We start from the raw sequence: 11,450 nt of genomic DNA on the forward strand, positions 1-11,450 counted from the left end.
TAGAGCTCTCAATCATAAATTGCCCTCTTGGGTTGCTCTCGGGTTGGCTAGGTAATTTTCCTCCTTTCCTCCTCCTGAATGCAGTCGCTAGTTGACCTATTTGGGTCTCTAGCTTAGCAATGGATTGTGTGTGAGAGTTAAGGGTCTGAGTGTTGACTTCTAATCGTTCTTGTGCTTTTAGAACTTTTTCCTCAAAAGCTGAGCTATGACCAGTAGTAGACGGTTGAGGAGCATTTTGAAATTGATGGTATGGTCCATGTCTATATGTTGGGTCCTGATATTGAGGTCGAGGTGCAGCAGGGCCAACCACTGGTTGTAGTCTCCAGGAAAAATTTGGATGGTTTCTCCAGCTGGAGTTATAAGTGTTCGAATATGGATTGTTTCCTGATCTACGGGCTTGTTGGACTTGAGCTTGCTGAACCTACTCGAGCACAAACTCAAAAAATTGAGGTGCGGCTGGGCATTCACTAACAAAATGGTTTAGACTTGCACACAATGCACAAACTTCTTAGATTGGGTTAGGTGGAATCGGGGATTGTCCAGTATTTAGAAGATGGTCTAATTTTTGAGACAGTTCATCTATCTTAATGTGGATATCCATGACGTTTCCAATCTGATAAATTCCAGTTCTTTTTTGTTGAAGCATGAGTTATTCTCTAGAGGTGACAGACATATGATGTAGAAAATTCTTACTAAGTGTTTCAAAGAGCTGCCGGCTTCATCCTCACTCTTTAGCATGAATGTCCCACCGCATGATGCATCAACCATTTGTCGGTGTTTCTCTGATAGACCATCATAAAAACACTGACAAAGTTGCCATTTAGGGACAGCATGGTGTGGACATTTATGAATGAGGTCCCTTGACCTTTCTCATGTCTCATGAAAAAGTTCACCCTTCAATTGGAAAAAACTAGTGATAGCTTTTCTAATTTGATTTGTTTTTCCAATTGAAAAGTATTTTTTGAGAAATTCTCTTTGAAGAAGTTCCCAAGTTGAAATGGTTATAGAGTCTAAAGAGTTTAACTAATGCTTGGCTTTGTCCTTAAGTGAGAAAGGGAACAGTTTCAACCTAAGGGCATCATCGGAGAAGTTTTAGATTTTTACTGTGGAACAAATTTTAAGAAATTCATCCAAGTGTTTGTATGGGTCCTCGTTACTAAGTCCATAGAATAATGGAAACATTTGAATAATGCTAGACTTAATCTCATATTGGGTAGCTTCTACTGGAGGTGCTTGAATGCATGGAGAGTAGGTATACGAGGATGGAGTGAAATATTCTCTCAATGAGCGTGGAGGATTAGCCTCACCAGGTGCAGCCATGTTTCTAACTCGGATAGTCCTAAGAGTCTTTTCTAATTCTTCGTCTAATGGTTGCAAGTTGGGTTTTAGTGATCGTCGACCTAATATGCAACTAAAAGGTCTATGTAAGACTATCCTAATCTGTTAAGAATTATTATTATTTTTTATTAAGAGGAGAAGAGAAGAGAGAAAAAAGTTCTAAAGAAGAGATCCTAAGAAGTCTTAAAACTAATAGAAGAATTAGTTGTGGTTAGATTTTAATTACAATCAAGTTAGCACGCAGTGGACTCTCTATCCTAAAGTTACCCTAGTTTTAGACAGCTCCTAACTGTAGTTAGCCTTCAAGCCCTCCAAGTTGGAGCTTGACCAACCAACTGACCAGATAAGTGTAAGGTCGGTGGGAGTCCCCCCATTGCTTTCCTTAGACACCAATTAAATTGGCCAGGTCAACGAACAGAACCAATTAAAAGCCACCTTCCTTCGGGCCCAGTCGTCTCGCAAACCACTTGCCTAGACACCAGCTAGCTGACCAAGTCTAACCTGGTTCAACTCTCAGGGTCACTTGTCCTAATGAGCTCGAAATCCTTAGGGGTCAACGTCTAATTAATTTTAGATTAAGGTCTAGGTTATACAAATGCAAGAGAGTGATTTGTGGGCCAAGAAAGGGTGATCAAATCCCCACCTTATCTTAGTTAATGGGTTGCACCCTTAAAGTTAATTATGGAGATGCAATGCAAAGAAACAAGATATCCAATCAAGTTAAAAAATTTTATATTTGAGATTACGCTATTTTAGTTAAGTGTTATGAAATATCAGTGGTTTTTTTTTTTTTTAATTCAACCGTGCCAAGGTCCCCGGCAACGGTGCCAAAATTTGATGCGTAGTCGTTGATAGCACCAAAAATAACTCTACTCACTACTAGATAGGATGAGTCGAGATCGTATCCTCAAGGACCTTGGGCTAAGTTGAGATTGTAAAATAAAAGAAAGAAGCGTTGTTTTGATTTAGAAAATAAATTATCTTAAAATTGATGTAATTAAAAAATAAAGAGTTCGAGAGTTTTGAATTAATTTTGTACAAGTAGAGTTGTATCTCTTTTTTTTTTAATTAAATAGATATGATTAATCTTAGAAAAAATACCTATCTTTCCTCGGTACACCCCATACCCGTAGATCACGGTGCATCTCTAGAAAGTAAAAGTTATTCCTAATATTAATCTAACAGGAAAGCATAAATAAAAGCATATGAAAGAGAGCAAATAAAGAACTCATGATGATTTAAATAAAATGTATAATCTTTATTGCATATAAAGAAATACAAAAAAGTTTAGAACAATAAACCCACTTTGTGTCGTTACAAAATTTCTTCTCCACTCCCGAGACTGCTAGTCTAGCTGCTTATGGAGTAGTCCCTTTCTCTTCCTCTATGCAAGGCTCTAGAAGAATTTCTGGGATGATCCTCAAATGAGAGTACAAGAGCCTTTTTATAGGTGTTAGGAGGGAGGAGTTTTATATGATTTTCAGATCTGGGACTAAAGAAAATACTAAGGACTAAAAGATGGATGGATGAGATGGAAAGATCACAAGCAGATAAAGAAAATACAAATTATTCCTCTTGAAGTATTTTCAAGTATTATATTTTTTCCTTTAATTTTCAGATCCATCTATCTGTTTGCCACTGTGTCCGCCAGCACAAACTCTCCGCGAACCCACCATGCCGCGCACCTGCACCCGCACTGCCACGCGCTCTCACTGCTGCACGCCCGTTAGCTGTTAGGCTTTTTGATTACAAAAAAAAAATTTTGTTTCTTTAAAATGATGCCTATATCTTTTTTGGGTTTCTTGCATAGTATCTTCATTTTCTATAATACCGTATGCATCCTTCTTTTATTTTAATTTTATTTTAAGTCCAATTTTCTTTAAACTTGAGTCTTTTTGATCTGCAAATCAGACTCTTTGTATTGGCAATCCCTTTCCTGTAAAACATAAAAAGAAGCATCAAATTCTTAATAAATAAAATAAATTAAATATAATTTTTTGCTTTAAATGACTTAAATTAAGTGTTTATCAGTCACCTTGAGCATTTGGATTAAAGGGATGAATTATATGGTAACCATATGCCAATAGGTTCTTGAATGATGCTTTGCAATCTTTCGATCTATTCGGACGTCAGGTATCATTACTAGATGGTCACTTTGATTGGTATAGAAAGATTATTCTCATATTACCAACTTAGGTTCGAATTTATGAGGTTACACTCAAAAAAATTTTTTGATTGATCATATGGCTGATCAATGATTATGAATCATTCTAGGATAAAACAGTCAATTCGATTGATGATTAACCCTATGCAAAAGTTACAATAAATCAATTCACTAATTATTGATAAATTATGAGAGGATTGATTAGTAATTAGATTGCTAATTAATTTAATTTGATTGAATATTAAGTTTGGATCGAATCTAATTGAATTGGATTCAATTTGGTTTGACTCGATTAGATTATAAGATGACCTAATCGCTAAGGATATTTGATTCTTGATATGATCAGGACTTGAGCTCGATTAATTTTTGATTTGATTAAAATTTAAATAAAATTATTTGCTATCTAATTAGATTAGGTTTAATGATCTAATTGAATTTAACCTAATTTAGTTGGGTTAAGAATCTAATTGGATGAGAAAAATAATTCAAATTCGAATCTCTTGCACCTCCTTTATCTGCATCCTCTTATTCTTCATATGAAAAATATTTTATATAATTTTTTCTCATATTTAGAAGTCTATTTTATATTCTCATCTAAATATTTTTGAATTAAAAATTGGTTGGTTTAAATTTGAGTTCAAATTGATTTGAATTTGAATGAAAACCAAGAGTCCAAATTGAGTTGAACTCTCCTCTTCACGCCACCATATTTCTCCATGCATAAAGTATTTTTGCATGAGATTTTTTGTACCATTCTAATGTTGGTCAATCCCTCTCTAAGTTCATAAGATAACAATAAAGTTTGGTTCAAAATTTAATTCAAATTTGATTTGAATTAGTGATAAGGATCAACCAATACTTGAATTTGAACCGAAACTACTTTATTCTTATCTTTATCTTCCATGGGATGCCAACTTTAGAAGGAGATCAGTTTTGTGCGAGATTAGAAGTGATTTTTGGTATAAGAAACCTGAGAGAGAGGATATAAAATGTTGAGATTGGGATGGGCTTCCGTGCGTGAGAAACAGAGGAAGTGTTCTTCCTCTCAAGCATGAGCTGTGGGTTCTAGGATTTCATCTCTAGGTTTTGTGAGAAGAAAAATATAAGAGTGAGTCTTGTCCAATCTTCCACACCACTACCTTCTCATAAAACTTCATCTTCTGATCTGGAGGAGTCCAGAAGATCCAAAGAAAAGAGCTTGGATCAGCTATCTAGAACCTTCGATGTGAGCTAGCACTCCCGTAAAGGAAGATCCGATCAGAGCTTCGAGTAGATGATCTGTAGAGATCGGATGATCTGTGTGACTGCTCGACTTCAGCAAGAGCTTTGTACTATACTTATTAGTAGTAGAGATCATCGATCCATGAAAAGATGATGAGTTCTGAACTCTACCGACATAATCTAAAAGTTAGATCAGATTTAAGGCATCGATGTGATTGATGCAGTTTTCTATTTTATATCAGATTTTATATATATCATAGATCTTTAATGATAGTTTAGATCTGATCTAAGGTATGTTTAAAAGATTAAAATATTTAATCTTTTATTATTTCATTATAAAATTTTAAAAATACATGCTTTGAACTATCTATTTTTTCTTCAGATGGTATTAGAGCAAGGTTTCTTATGACATAAATTTTTTATATATAATCTAATTTTAATTATTTATATTAGATCTAAATAATTAATTTTGAATCTGAATAGTATAGTAATCTGATTGGATAGATCCTCATAGCCATCTAATCATAAAAAAAATTAGGATTTCACTATCCTATTTACGCATTTGATGGCATCTCCTATGGCGTGTAGGGGTATTGCGTGATCTTTTTCATGATGATGAACCACAAAAAAAAATTTAAAATTTTATTTTAGATTTGAAATAATATATATTAGATCTAAAATTAGAGTCTTGATCATTAGATGATTGATTGTAAAAATATTTTATAAAATTAAAAACTATTTTCAAACACCAAACCAGAACCCTTATCAGTCCAAAACTTAATTGAGAATTAAACGATCTAGATTTGAGAATCAAAGATCTAAGGTATTAATTTTATAACTCATGGGTTAATGGGTTAGCTCGAGTCAAGTCCATTTAACTGGGTTAGACCTAGGGTTAGAAATCATTGATAATGGATCATGTTAGTAATTGATCAAATCTAATTAAAAGTTAATTCTAATTAGGTCAATTTCTTCTCTTGATCAATTTTAATAGATGTAGTTAGCCAAGTCTATATCTTTGATTAGACCAATATGGACTTTGATCATAGCTCCATGGTCGAATCCAAGTCTATAAGTTGATCAAATTAAAAATGACTAACCAGTTGGTGTCTAAGATAAGTATGGCAGCTTTTATTGGTGGTCATTAATTGGGAGCTACTCGCATAGATTGAGTCTATGTCGAGTTAATGGTATATCCTGTTGGGAAATGTGTCCCAAAAAGTCAATCGTCAAGCTGTTGACGGTTGAGCAACCAAGTATTGTAATTGATTTGTTAATAAATAAAATATATTTGGCATTTTCATCATAAGCTTTCATCTTCTAATGAACTCCGTTGTTATGATGAAGTCCTTAGGACTATTTAAGTTCGATAAAGAGAGGATTTATCGATTAGTCCTTAAAACTGTTCACGACCAAATGATAGGCTGTTAATAAGGACGACAGTTTCTATCAAGCATAGGTCACTGTAGGCCATATGGGTTGGTTGTCCTCTTAACCAAGGAGTGTGGAGACACTGGTATGGCATACAGGTGAGATGTAAGGGTACATCATCATTGAACGTGACCAACTCCAGAGCATTCTGCTGTCGAGAATGTCTCTGATGGGATATAGGTATAAGTGTCCCTTAGACTTGAGATCGCCTCAGTGACTTGCAAGCAACTCACTGTGCTTTGGTACTGGACTAACTGAATTTCTAATTCAGGGACGGAAGGCTTCTGGGCACAGTCAAGTACTTGCGAAGTTAGAGTGTGATCGAGATGGGATTGACCACTCCAAGAGTTGGAGAAGAATGAGTCGCTGTATTTCAATTTAGCAAAACCTTGGCCAGGGTAATCCATCAGATGGATTTGATATTTTGAAATACAATGTGGACAACCTGATCAGAGTTGACAGTTGAGCTCTGGGGTGTCCTATGATCATTTTGGTCAAGGAGATGAATTATATGAAAACTATATCCGCATGGGTTCTAAGGATGTTGTTCTACACATTCGACCTATCCGGACGTCGGGTACCATTGCTAGATGGTCACTTCGATTGGTATAGAAATTTGTTTCTATGCTACCGGCTTAGGTTCGGACCTATGAGGTCACACACATTAGAGTTCATGATCCGATCGGATGGTTGATCAACGATTAAGAATCATTATAGGGTTAAATAATCAATACGATTGACATTTAACCCAGTGCAAGTGTTGCAGGAGGATCGATTAGCAATTTGATTGCTAATTGGCTTAATTTGATTAAGCCAATGGGTTGAGATTAAGTCTAATTAAATATGATTTAATTAAATTTGGTTTGGGCTTGATTGGATCAAGTCCAATTGGTTTATTGGATAAGCCAAGTGCAAGGAAAGACTAGTCCTAGTTCAACTAGGACTTGGGTCAATCTAATTTCTAATTTGATTAGAAAATTAAATCAGATTTAAATCTAATTTAATCTGATTAAATTAGGTTCTTAATTAGGTTAAGACCTATTTTAATTGGGTTGATCTAATTTTGATTTGATTTGGTTTGGGAAACCAAATTAAAACAAGTTATGAGACAGAATCCTAGTAGGACTAGGATTCCACCATGCGCCACATAAACCTTCTCCACGCCCTCTCTCTTATTCAACGCCAATCTCCACTTATTTTGTGCGACAAAAGCCCTCTCCCAGATCTCTCCCACGTTCACAAAAGGTCTCCTCTCTTCTTTCTTACATGGAAGATGATTTGGATCAAATCTAAAAGGAATAAGTTTGGATTTCGAATTCTATGAGATAGAGTTTTAGAAATCCAAAACTCTTTCAATTTTGCACCGAATTTATCCAAATTTTTTTTGGAATTTTCGTGGCTTTTAGGGTTTACATTGTACACCCTTTTCTGGTGATCCATATACAAAAATATGGAGGAGGTGCTCAAGAGTTGGGCGTCCCTTAACTTGCCATGTTTGGATAAGCCTTGACTAGGTGTTTGACCTAGACAAGGACTCTATCATATCTCTCTATATAAGATGAGTTTCTTTATGAAATTTTAAGGACAGATAGATATTTGAGAGGCCTTTCTGCCATCCAAAAATCAGAGAGAAATACCTTTAGGTCATGGAGATATAAAAGATGCAAGTTTGGGTGTCTAGAGAGAAAAATGTGAAGAAGAAGAGGGTCTTCTTCTAGGGTTTTTATTTTCATATCTTTCCTCCTTCCATCTTGAGTTTCCTGAGAGTGTCTCAGATCTGAAACTCCTCCTTCTACTTTCCATCTTTGGAAGAGTCCAAATCAAGAAGAAGGAGGCACCTGATCAACCATCAAAGAAGGATCAGCGCAGTACTAGCATACTGTGCTGATTTCCTGAAGCAGGACTTCTGATCGAGATTCGTGGGCTCGTGTGGATGACTCCTAGAGGCCGGATGCGTGTGCGGCTTGCAACATCATCCTTAAGCCCGGATCAGTGAGGTTAGAGCATCTAACTTGCAAGGTAATAGATCTGATCTATTATTTAATACATACATTAGATGTAGCTAGTATAGAAACATGTTGATATGATCAACATGTAGTTCATACTATATTTATATATATTTTAATTTTTGATTTAATGCTATGTAATAATCATATAATAGGATCTTAGATCTAGAGATTTTCTGATCTTAGAAAATAAATTTTGATTTATTTTAGTCTTTCGCTGTATGATCTTGAAAAAGTTTCAAGATCTAACCCTGAAACCCTAGATCTGGTTCCTTCAATTGGTATCAGAGCAAGGTTCTTTATTACATGATTATTTATACATGCTTAGATTATTTTTTAGATTAAATCTAATTTATAATCTGATTATTAAATCTGAAATTAAAATTTTAGATCAATCACAAACTGCAAGGTTGTCCTGCTGTAAGGTTTACCCCTTACAGTGCAAAGGTTGTCCTAGTTTGTGTAGATCTATCTTTAATCATAAATTTGTTAGATATGATCTAGATTAAATTTATGATTTATTAGATTTAAAAGATGTTTAAATCTGAAATAAAATCTCTTTGTTAATAATTTTTGTGCAAAGAAATTATTTAAAGTTGAAATTGTTTCAATTACATGAACCTGTTTAGATTAGAATCTAAAGTAGTTTCATATTTATTTCACTTGCATCTTGATTATGAATCAAACATGCAATATGATTGGTAGAATCATATTGTAAAATTGTTTTACAAATATGAAAATTATTTTTTGAAAAGTCGAACCCAACCCTCAGCCCAAAACTTAATTAAGAATTAAGAAGTTGTTTGATTAGGTTCTAGGATTGTGAATTGAAGAACCTAAGACACAAATCATAACACATTGGGTTAATGGGTTTGTAGAAATTAGGTCCATTAATTGGGTTATACCTATGGTTAGATTAAAGATGGACTTAATTAGAGAATGGACTAAATCTAATCAATTGTTGTCTTAGATTAGGTCAAGGATTCTCTAGATCAATTACAATAGTTGTAGTTGGTCAAGTCCATGTCTTTAACGAGAACCAAATGGATTTGATTTTTGGCTAAGCGGTCTAGCACGAACTGTTAGGTTGATCTAATCGAAACTAATTAAACCAGTTGGTGTCTAAGGTAAACCAGACCGGTGGTTTTTAATTGGGAGCCCGCTTACCTGGCCATTTCTGATGGTGTCTAAGGCAAGCTTTGGCAGACCCTCCCACTGATCGAACTTACCTGGCCTCTTGGTGAAATTATGTTTTGATCGGATCACTTGACTATTCGAGCTGACCCATGTCAGCTAGGTAAATCAGTGTGACTGATTTAGGTGCTCCTAGACCAGCCCTTTTAATGGTCTCCCTTAAGATGACTTGGTGAAGTCAGTGGGAGGATCATGATAAGCTGGTTCATCTGACCTCATCCTCTATATTATTTAATCCTCTAAAATTATTAGGTCCTTAAAATGATAAAGTTATGGAGATAACTGAGTCATAGCCTCCCATTAAGGTGTTTGATAATGAGTCCATGAACTCAATAATCATTGCAGATCCAAAGGCCTGGTGCTTGTTGACTAATGAAATTATCACTCATCATATGATGACTTGGAAGTGTCTCTCTAATGGTGGTTAGGTGAGCCAACCAAAGTTGGGCTTAATCATTCGTTGGTTAGATACACCAAGTATGATCATGTTAATGGTTGGACCTAACCGGATCCTTACAGTGGAGGCCAAAGTAGGGTTTCTGGGGCAAAATTAAAATTACTAGAAATTGTTTAGAGAAATAATTGGTTATGAACCTACCCTTAGATGTACATGGGTTGGCCAACCAAAGTTGGGCTTGTGTGCAGTCTAAGTGGATTCTAGTACCCGCTAAGGAATTAGGGTAATTCCTCGAATTGAAGGTAGAGGCTACCAATTCGAATAAAATAGTGGGAGAAACTTTTTGATTAAAGTCCAAATCTTTAGGTTTAATGAATCAATTACTAATTAGGTTATGGTTTTCTTTTGTGCAGATATGGCCACTTCCCTATCGCTCCGATCATTGTTGGACAATGATAAGTTGGTGGGACCCAATTTCGGTAGCTGGTACCGAAAGTTGAAGATAGTCCTGGAGCATGAACGGATCCTATATGTGATAATGGATCCTGCACCTGAGGAGCCAGCTGTCAATGCACGTGGAACAATCAGAGACACTTACCAGAAGTGGCTCAGTGATCGGACCACGGTGCGCTGTATCATGCTGGCTATCATGAGCGACGAGTTCAGTCGCAGATTCGAGACGGCTCAGCCAAAGGACATGCTTCAAGTGTTGGAGGATGCCTTTGGCACACCGATGACGTGGAGAGGCACAAGACTAGTTGTGCCATCTTCAACGCCAAAATGCGGGATGGTGCCTCTGTCACTGATCATGTATTGTACATGATCGAGCTGATGGAACGATTGAGCAAGCTCGGCTTTCCCTTGCATGAGCAGCTTGGGAAAGATGCAATACTGAACTCACTGCCCAAGTCTTGTCTCCCATTCCTCACTCATTATAGAATGACAAAGCCTGAAGTAAACTACCATGGGTTAATGGGGTTGCTTCAGAACTTTGAGAAGGATCACCAACTCCTCAAGGAGTCGGTGAACTCAGTGAACTCAGTGGGAGGTTCATCTTTTGATTCTCGACCTTTTGAGAAAGAAAAGAAGAACAAGAAGAAGAAAGTCAAGAAGGTGCAAGTTCAGGCTGGGACATCTGTGCAGAGCCAGACCAAAAAGATCAAGCCTGATAAGAGTCTATTCTACTGGCAAGCACCCTAGATTAGATAGTGTGTCAGATATCTACTTATGGCATTAGAGGCTAGGTCATATAAACAAGAACAGAATAAACAGGTTGAGTCAATAGGAAATCTTCGAAGTTAGTGATTGTGAATCACTTCCAACCTGTGAGTCCTGTCTTCTTGGTAAAATAACCAAGTCACCTTTTACTGGAAAAGGTGAGAGAGCTACTAAGCTCTTGGGCCTAGTACATACTGTTGTATGTGGGCCCATGAGCACCAGTGCTAGAGGTGGATATTTCTACTTCATAATTTTCACGGATGACCTATCCCGATATGGATATGTCTATCTGATGAAACATAAGTCGAATTCATTTGAAATGTTCAAACGATTTCGAAGTGAAGTAGAAAAATAAACTGGAAAGAGTATTAAAACTCTTCGATCTGATCGAGGAGGAGAATATCTTTCTAGTGAGTTTCTCACATATCTAGGAGAGAATGGGATTCTCTCCCAATGGACTCCTCCAGGAACACCACAGCAT

At 36.2% G+C, this 11,450-nt stretch overlaps 1 non-coding gene across 1 annotated transcript; it reads left to right on the forward strand.

Annotated features, from left to right (window-relative positions):
- The first annotated feature begins 826 nt into the window (after positions 1 to 826).
- Positions 827 to 932, forward strand: LOC140858895 (small nucleolar RNA R71). The gene has a single exon (XR_012142299.1). It is a non-coding gene; the product is annotated as a small nucleolar RNA R71 (small nucleolar RNA).
- Positions 933 to 11,450: the final 10,518 nt, after the last annotated feature.

Source organism: Elaeis guineensis, chromosome 6 (assembly GCF_000442705.2).
Source record: "Elaeis guineensis isolate ETL-2024a chromosome 6, EG11, whole genome shotgun sequence".
NCBI lineage: Eukaryota > Viridiplantae > Streptophyta > Magnoliopsida > Arecales > Arecaceae > Elaeis > Elaeis guineensis.